Source organism: Centruroides sculpturatus, unplaced genomic scaffold, assembly GCF_000671375.1.
Source record: "Centruroides sculpturatus isolate CEXI.00-Female unplaced genomic scaffold, Cexi_2.0 scaffold223, whole genome shotgun sequence".
NCBI classification, from domain to species: Eukaryota; Metazoa; Arthropoda; class Arachnida; order Scorpiones; family Buthidae; genus Centruroides; species Centruroides sculpturatus.
In genome coordinates, this window is record NW_019384416.1 from 630,461 (window position 1) to 640,576 (window position 10,116).

The following is a 10,116-nucleotide window of genomic DNA, read 5'->3' on the forward strand; positions in this document are numbered from 1 at the left end:
TGACCTTTTGTCTGCGCAATATCTCGAAAGCTAATGTGCTCTACTGTATGATTTTGTCTGCATGATACACAAATGGTTAATATTGATCTGTGAAAAGATTTTACGAAAGATAGAAATTTTGTATTAAATAATGTTTTAAAAAATTTTAAAACTTTTTAATAGTTTTCAAAATGAATATACGAATTATGCTGAGAGATAGATAAATTTTTTAAATTAGTATTATACTAAAATGATTAAAATAATTGCTTTTAAAAAAAGGAAAAAAATTGCTTTATTTGATGACTGTTTTTTCTTTTTTGTTTTAATTTTCAAAGTTACAATAATTAAATCTTGGAAATGCATCTCGGCAGAGTTGAATTTCACTTAATAGAGTTGCATTCTTTAGCATCGAAATACTATTCAGACTCTTAAAATGTAAATTGTAGTCGGATAGATAGGCAACAGATCTTGCTTACATGCCGCAGAAAAGTGACCTCTTTCATTGATTAACTGATGATTAGTTCAGGAACTTCTGATTAGAATCAGAGTTTCCTAAGCTAATCTTCTCCTGTCAAATATTTTTAACAGAAAAGTTCCTTCATAAACGGAATGAATATCGTTACAAAGAGTCATCATTCACGACACTTTAATAACAGTAATGTTTATCATTTCCATTGTTTTAAAACACATCGCTTTAACTATTTATATTCGGCTACAGTAACTAAGAATAATTCAAATTATTTTTCGTACAATTAATTTTATTTATAAAATCAGATTTTACATGGTAATTGTTTTTGAGTTATTTTTCATCAAATATAGATTTTAAAAAAGAATAGTTTAGAGTATATAAAAAAAAAGTCAATATTAAATACCCAATGAATTTATAGGCCTATATAAACTTATATTCGTTAATTAAAGTTCCATATAATCAATATATTAAAAATATACGGTATATATTTGCTAATTAATGATCACACCTTAAATGACGCGTGTAATAGAATTAAGATTTAAATTTTATACATATATGTATATATAATTTAGTCTTCAAATTATTGGCTGAATTATAAGATACAAGATTGGTATATTTGCTATAAAATATTAAATATATAATAGAAGGAAAAACGGTTCTCAGTTAAATATAGCCTATACATAATTATAAGTGGTCGCTGATGATTAATTTTCTATTATATATTTTCTCTTTATTCTCTTCTGTATTATAGACAATAAATTTCCGGATGAAAGAACTGTTTTATCCGGATGAGAATAGAATCCGGGAATTCTTGGGAGTAATTCAGTGACACGTTTCTCCACTCGGATAACTCTACCATCCGAATGGCGGAAAACATACATTAAAAGTATTTTTTAAGATTAATCGAGTAGATTTTTAAGATAATAAATACAAATTTTGTTGTTGAATGTTTAACATAAATGAAAAGTTCTTTTAAATTCTTCTATTCGTATTTATAATAAAAGTTGAAATTGGTAACAATACTTGCAGAAAATACTTTAATTGTATTTCGTAGATTTCATTGTTGTAATCGAATGCAAAAGTGGATTAAAAAAAGAAAAGTATATTATACATACAAATGAAATATTTTTTGAAGGGAGAAAATAAATACTGCTGAACAATTTCTTCCCATTGCCGTGAAAGAAATGATTGAAGATAGAGGTTGCACTGCTGTTTGGATTTCCTTTATTCTATTTTCCCGTTCTTCTTAGTTTTGCCGTTTGTTATAAAAAATATATAGGTTAATATTTAAGTAATTATAAATTAATACAACGTAAATTTGTGAAAAATAAGGTATTTTAAGGCTATACTGTGTAATAGGTTTTGACTGTGCTATTTTAATGATTAAATGGATAAGTGATATATTATGCCATATTTTACAATGGTTAAAATAGCTAATTTATTAACATTTTGAATATAGTATGTATTTTATTTTATTACAGAAGCTCAAAATTCTAATACATTAATTAAGAAGTCGAATTATAAATAAAAATTGTATTTCCTAATGAAATGAAGAATTTGATTGCTTGATAATTCTATGGAACATTCTGTGGATCTTCGTTTTAATGTAGAATTGTTTAGTACATCACTTTGATTTCTTCATTGGAAAATTTATCAGTAATGATTTATTCTTCTCTGATATATTTATATTATATTTGTTCTTGAATACGTATTAATATTTTTTGAAGATTTGTTTTGTAGAAGAATAAATCACTATCTTAAACGGTGATATGTTTTCGTGCTAATTTTTTCAGCCTAGTTTATAGACAAAAAATAAAGCATTTATTAAACGTTACTTCGATTATTATCGAGAATTACGAAATCTATATATAGTATTTGTTTTTTTTTTAATTTTAAATTGTAACAATATGAAAATCATGTGCATCTCATATGACAAAGTACTGTTGTAGACTGCATTTCAAAAAATTGATTAATCAGTTGATTTTTCGTTTTTCACAATTTACTTAATAGAAATATTAGTATAATCAATCATTACTAATGTAACTTTTTTCTCTAGTAGTATTATAAAGTTTATTGTTATATTTGTTACATATATATTTCATTTACTTGTATAATACATTTCGAATCTTGAGACTGTGTATTTTATTTACGTACTTTACATATTACAGTCAAACCTCGGTATAGTTTCATCCTCGTATAGCTCCAATGAATATTAATGAAAGAACCTTTCCCGTTAATATTAAACAGAAAATCTTTACAGTGTATGAGAATTAGTAACTGCGCGACTTTGCATTATCGTTATTACTGCTACCAATCACATTACTTTCGTACTTTCAAACTTGTAAGTAGATCTTGTATATAGGATATAAATTCTCATTGATGTATTTCGATTTAAAGCCACACTCGATTTAGCGCCAGTTTCAGAGACGACAATTATTGACGTTAGATTGGCGTGACTGTATATTTATTTATTCCCACAAACTATAGTTATAATGCATTCTCTCCAAGTAGCAATCCGCATTAAAATTTGACAATGATTATAAATAATGATCGGATACACGATTCAAATTCGCGATTCATCGAATTAAGAACGGTATTGAAATTCTGCTGTCGGATAATTTTCAGCAATGGCTGTAAAATATTACTTTCGTTATTTTAATCAATTTCTTCTGAACAGTTTCAGCTATATTACGTACGATCATATTCAGTTTTCTGTTTTTAGATTTTAGTGCCATGATTTATTAATATATGTTAGTTCCAAACAGTCTTAAACTTTGATATTATCAATAATGAGAGATGAAATTCTTTTCCGAAAATGGATATGTTTCTATATGATTCCAAGGTAATTTTCAATCTATATTCAGTATTAAAATTACCTTCATTTTTATTTTTTGTCACGTCGTCTTGAGTAACCTATCGTTGACTTTCTCTCGGTGGAAGAGTAGAAAAATTTGAAACCCGTACAAATCATCTATCACTATGGTAAGAAATGTGAAAATATTTAAACTATTCAATATGCAAGAAAATACAATAGTATATGAGAAATTTATCATTGCGACGTCGATTTTTTAATACATCATAATAAGTCAGAATGCTTTTAAGTTTTAATAACATTTTTTTTTTCTCTTTAGCATTTTAGATTTTATGCTTATTATTTCTACGAAAAAAAAACGAAATTTAAAAAATGTCAATTAAACATTTTTTAAAGTTTGTTTTTTTAAAGTAATAATCGAGTGAGATTATTAAATACATGACATTAAAATTGATTTTAGTATAGTATCATGAATAATTCGCAAATTTGGTGATTATCACATATTGCCAATCATGTAGATGATTAGAATTAGCGAGATTGACGCATAATCTAAGAGTAAATGATAATTCAAATTGCATCTTATATGGGAATTTGTCGTGAGATTTGCAAAATCAATAGAATTTCAAATCGCGTTAATTGTCCAAAACTCTCACTAGATGAAAATCTAACTAAAGAACAATTCATAGAATGATTAGAATATTCTTTAGTAATAATTTCTATGTTTATAATTATACACATTAATTTTATGGTTTACTTTAATAAATAATTCTCAACATACTAGATATATTTAGTAAAGTCTACTAATTAATAATAATTAATGACTAAACGTTTTTCTATTCTGTTTCTACAACGTAATAAATAATGAATTAACCATTATAATATGTTATAATGACATAATATAAGGTACTTAGGGTTTATACTTGAATAAATGATCATCTTCATGAAAAAAATAATAAATTAATGACTTAAATCTTGATTTAAATCGATGCCCTATTAAATCTTTATCTTATTTTTAGTTGCATATTTTATAACGAATTATAAATTAAATAATAATTAGTTACGAAAAAAAATTCTATTAAAATATGCATTAACTTAAATTACCGTTGTTGTTAATATATATTAATTATTATTATTTTCTTTTTTAGGTAAGTGAATTTTTTTTTCACCTATCATCAATCGTCTTACATTCTCGGTAAGAATTATTTCTTCATATTTACTTGTATGTTATTTCTTAGCGAAACTCTGTAATATTTGTCGATCGTTATACAGTTACGTGACCAATTTTTTTTTTCTTTTTTTTGTTAGTGTTATGTGCGTGACATGTTTAGATGTGAAGCGCGTACAAAAGGTGTAGGTTATATGATTGAATGCGAACATCATGAATAAAAATACTGTTATATTCGACAGTATAACGATTCGTTGAAAGCAACTAATAAAATTACAACTTAGGTAGATATAGGAAAAAAACAACAATTTTTCCCCCTCTCTAATTTCACTTCAAATATTTTGACATAAAAATTTTGTGTGTGTCACGAAAAGAAACAGATGATTATTGGATATTGCGAATATTACATGCTGAAATACTTTTCGTTATTTATTTATTTTTTGCTGTTCGTTATAGATAAAAAGAATTACAAATATTCTTACGAAATTTTTACAGTTATTATTTTGTGTAACTGTTTTATGGTCGACGAGTTATGAACTTCATTCTACTATTTCATGATTGCTACAAAAGTAAAGTGGATTTTTCGTGTCTGGAGTTTATTGAGTGTTGAGTACAGAATATATTGATTTTTCTTGACTTAGAGATCAAATCAAAACTGAAGTATTAAGATATCTAGAACACTTGTATGAGATGAAAACATGTTTACATCTATAAAATTTTTGTTGATATTCTATTATTATTATAATTTTCTACTTCGTATATCGATTGTTATGAAATAGAAACATAAAAAACTTAGGAACAATTCATTTTTATTTTCCTAAAGAGAAACTTGCGACATTGAAATAAAAATTTTAAATATTTGGCAACTCGTTCCACCGAAATTTACACTTTATATAGAAAAGACTATTTTTATTTCACTAAAATATATAGCCTCAATAAACTGTCTGTGTGTGTGTATGTGTGTGTGTAATTATGAGTTAAAAGCATGGAAGCATTATATAAGACTTTATACGTTGCTTAGTGATACTACTATAGTTTTATTTTGTTTGTTTATAATAATGCTATAAAAAGTGCGATAATATTTGAAAGTAATTTGTAAACTTTATTGCTTTAAAAATATAAGCGTTTATTCGAATAAAATTTTATATTTTAATATATAGACTATATATTTTTTTAAATATAAGATTTTATTCGAATATATATATAGGCCTATATATTTTTTTTCTTTAGAAAGTTTTAAAATCTAGTTAGAACTAAATAGTTATCTGTATGTTTTGCATTTATGTATTATATGGTGAAAACTATAATTTATTATATAGAAATATTGTCAGGAGAAATTGATTTTTTTCTGTAACTATTTTATTTTATATATAGTTTTTTAATACTATTCGGACATTGAAAAAAGGCAGATTTTCTTTTTGCTGTAATAGAGGATGCGATGATGTGTGTATGATGTGTATATGTAAAATAAAAACGAACAGAATTTTTATAAAAGGTTTTTTCAGTTAAGATAGGTAACAGTGTTAATTGTTACAAATTTTGTTTCAATATTGCAAATATTACGCAAGGGTTGTGTGATAATATCTTTGTGAAAGAACAGCTGGAAAATTTATTACTGCCCATCAGTAACTTCAAAGATAAGAAGTGGTAGCGCTATATCACTTAGTCCGTCGTCATAATCAAATCGTCAATACAAAAAGATTACCTACAAACTCGGATATAATCAAGTAGTTGAAGTTATTTGGCAAAAGTGATCATAAAATGCTAGATTTTATTTCTGACAAATCCTTGTGTTAAATGTATTTCAAGTACGGATGGATCGTGTTTGTTTTTAAAGAATAAAATATAGTATTAGAGAATTAAATAAATTAAAACAATTTAGGCAGAAACAAAATAAAATACGATTTTTAGGATGCTAGAAAAATTGCTCTTTACTTATTCATTAAGTTTTAATTACTTTTGAAAGAAATAATTTTTTATATCTATAATTATTTAGCAAATATGAGTTACTAACTGATGATAAAATGCGTAGTTAATTAAATTCATATATACTGTTTTTAGTTTGTTATAAGATTTTTTTTTTTCTCTAATATATATAAAATAATAAAAATTGTTTCTGCTCATACTTCTGGCAGAAATATGTCGATAAAATAAATAATTTTTGAAAATTTTCGGCTAAATGTTAGTTACATTTGAAAGTATTTAATGCTTGTTTAAATATGAAGGATTCAGAAAATGATGATGGATTATTTTGAGAATTAGTGATAAACTAATGAATAGTTTAAGAATAAAAATCTTATCGTGTACGATATGAATTTTTTTTAATATTAAAACTAATCTGTTAACGTAAAAATAATTACTTTATTTTTTAAAATTACGCAAGAATTTCCCATTTTTTGTTCATCACAAACTCTCCAAAATATATAATAGTAACCTCAATTTTCGATAAAAGTGAATAAAATGTGCCTTTCAATTCAGTTTTTCGTATAGCTCTTTTTGCTCTTCGACACAGAAATAGAAGTTTTATCAACAAATCGTTTTATCTTATCAAAATTGTCGAGGTGATAAATGGCATTGATTCACTCAGACCATCCAATGATTACCAGCTTTGGGAAAACTCAAATCAGTTCTTGTTGCAGTTTTTCTTTCTTGTCCAAACGGTATTTTAGCTTTAAATGTTATCTTGATTTATATTTAAAAAAGAAATAAATTCTATCTTTTGGGTTGTTTTTATTTATCTGTAAAAATTAACTTTAGTAAGGAATAATAATTATGAATGTAATTGTTTTAGGTCACACTATTATATTTATATTCAGTAGTTCGAAACGAATCGATACTTAAATGATAATATATAATCAAGTGTTAGTTGAATATGTAACAGNTTCTTCTTTTCTTCTATTTTCCGCCAGCAAAAGAGAGAAGTGCACTAGAGATAATTAGATCCGGCAAGACACGTAAAATGTTCCTTGTGTGGGAATGGCGATGAATTATTCACGGGCCTCTCGAACTTATCGCTGCTATCCACTGACATAGCCATTTGTCAATCTCTGTGTTTGTCTCTTGTGTAGTTTATACTTGGCAGGTAGGAAATGGAAGCTTTCAAGCGTTGCTTGCCGTATTAGATTTAGTAGTTGTAAACCATCGACAGAATTTAGTTGACTTTGCTACACATTTTTTTAAAAAATGATTTTATGCTTCATAATCACAAAAACTAATTTGCAAAGTGTAATCTAGACATTTAATCGTTAAAGTCATTTCTTAATAATTGCTTAAAGCTTAACCAAATTTCGTAGCAAGATTTTGCAGTTAGGAATTAGAATTATATTGATTCCCCCCGAAATAAAATAATGTTATGAAATCAAATTAAATATGAAGACGTGAGTAGTATGAGAATTTTTCTTTGTACACTTGGAATTAGTTTTAGTTACACTTGTCGTTTTTGTGATTATTTTGTTCTATATCAACAGCTCGTTCAGTGTTAATTAGCTAATAATAGTTAGCTTAATTACATAACCCATTGATATAATATTTCATTCTTCTAAAACATCAGAATTATAAATAATGATTTTAATAAGTAAGTAAATGAATATTCATTATTAATAAATTATTTGTGAATGAAATACTGGACAAGTATCTGATTTCGGAAAGTGTTATGTCTATGTAAATTAGTATGATATGACTAATATGTATTATCAAATTGTGTTTAGCTTTTCTGATCAGTTATGAATGAGTTAATATTAACGTGTTTAATAATGAGTAAAATAAGAACGTTTGCTATGGAAAACTTAGAAATAAAAGAAAAAATGAAATTGTTCATAGTTAGATCTTTATTATAGTATAACATACTAGCATAGACTTTCTACAACTGTTTTCATTCTATCATATAAAAATAGATTTTTCAAAATAATTTTTTATGTTTAGCCTCAAAACAATTTACATTGAACTATAATGAGGAAACTACGAGATGGAATTAAGTTTTTACGATCTGATATACTCAGGAAATAAATATAAGGTAATGATCGAATTCAAATCATACTATTAAAGTTTATATTATCGCAGAACCAAAGGCTTTCGTTTTGAAAAATAATTTTATTTTAAGTAAATTAAAAAAAAAGTTGAAACCTGTATTAACGTAAGTGCTTTTTGGGTGTCTGCTTGTTAAGATTCCATTAACAAATCAACATTTGAGGTGTATAATTTTAAAAACAGCTAAGTTTAGCTAAGCACTTGATCTTACGTACTCGTATTTTTCAGCCTTTTTCAATGACGATTGTTAAAAACTTCTAAACTAGCAGCAAAACATAAAGAAAGAATAAAAACGAATAGATGAAAATTAGAGGTTGGTTTCAGAATCAGCTGCATTCACAACTCTTATGTTTTAGATCCAGAAAAAGTAGAGTTTGTCCGTTTTTGAAATTATACGCCTCATTTGTCGAAATTAATTTGGATAAGGATTGAATATTTCTGTAAAATTACAGAAAACTAATCTAAACAAATTGTTCTATCTGTAATAAATTAATACCATTATTTAAAATTTATTATTTAACGTTTCAATAATATGGCGTAGTGTAAACAGTTTTCTATTGTGTGTAATGTTCAATATTGTTGACCTTTTGTCTGCGCAATATCTCGAAAGCTAATGTGCTCTACTGTATGATTTTGTCTGCATGATACACAAATGGTTAATATTGATCTGTGAAAAGATTTTACGAAAGATAGAAATTTTGTATTAAATAATGTTTTAAAAAATTTTAAAACTTTTTAATAGTTTTCAAAATGAATATACGAATTATGCTGAGAGATAGATAAATTTTTTAAATTAGTATTATACTAAAATGATTAAAATAATTGCTTTTAAAAAAAGGAAAAAAATTGCTTTATTTGATGACTGTTTTTTCTTTTTTGTTTTAATTTTCAAAGTTACAATAATTAAATCTTGGAAATGCATCTCGGCAGAGTTGAATTTCACTTAATAGAGTTGCATTCTTTAGCATCGAAATACTATTCAGACTCTTAAAATGTAAATTGTAGTCGGATAGATAGGCAACAGATCTTGCTTACATGCCGCAGAAAAGTGACCTCTTTCATTGATTAACTGATGATTAGTTCAGGAACTTCTGATTAGAATCAGAGTTTCCTAAGCTAATCTTCTCCTGTCAAATATTTTTAACAGAAAAGTTCCTTCATAAACGGAATGAATATCGTTACAAAGAGTCATCATTCACGACACTTTAATAACAGTAATGTTTATCATTTCCATTGTTTTAAAACACATCGCTTTAACTATTTATATTCGGCTACAGTAACTAAGAATAATTCAAATTATTTTTCGTACAATTAATTTTATTTATAAAATCAGATTTTACATGGTAATTGTTTTTGAGTTATTTTTCATCAAATATAGATTTTAAAAAAGAATAGTTTAGAGTATATAAAAAAAAAGTCAATATTAAATACCCAATGAATTTATAGGCCTATATAAACTTATATTCGTTAATTAAAGTTCCATATAATCAATATATTAAAAATATACGGTATATATTTGCTAATTAATGATCACACCTTAAATGACGCATGTAATAGAATTAAGATTTAAATTTTATACATATATGTATATATAATTTAGTCTTCAAATTATTGGCTGAATTATAAGATACAAGATTGGTATATTTGCTATAAAATATTAAATAT

The 10,116-nt window shown here is 25.5% G+C and overlaps 1 protein-coding gene across 1 annotated transcript in view; it reads left to right on the plus strand.

The window, feature by feature from the left end:
• LOC111619195 (fibrosin-1-like protein) overlaps positions 1–10,116 on the plus strand; it is a 328,918-nt gene that overhangs the window by 186,188 nt on the left and 132,614 nt on the right. The gene's annotated exons all lie outside the window — the stretch shown is intronic.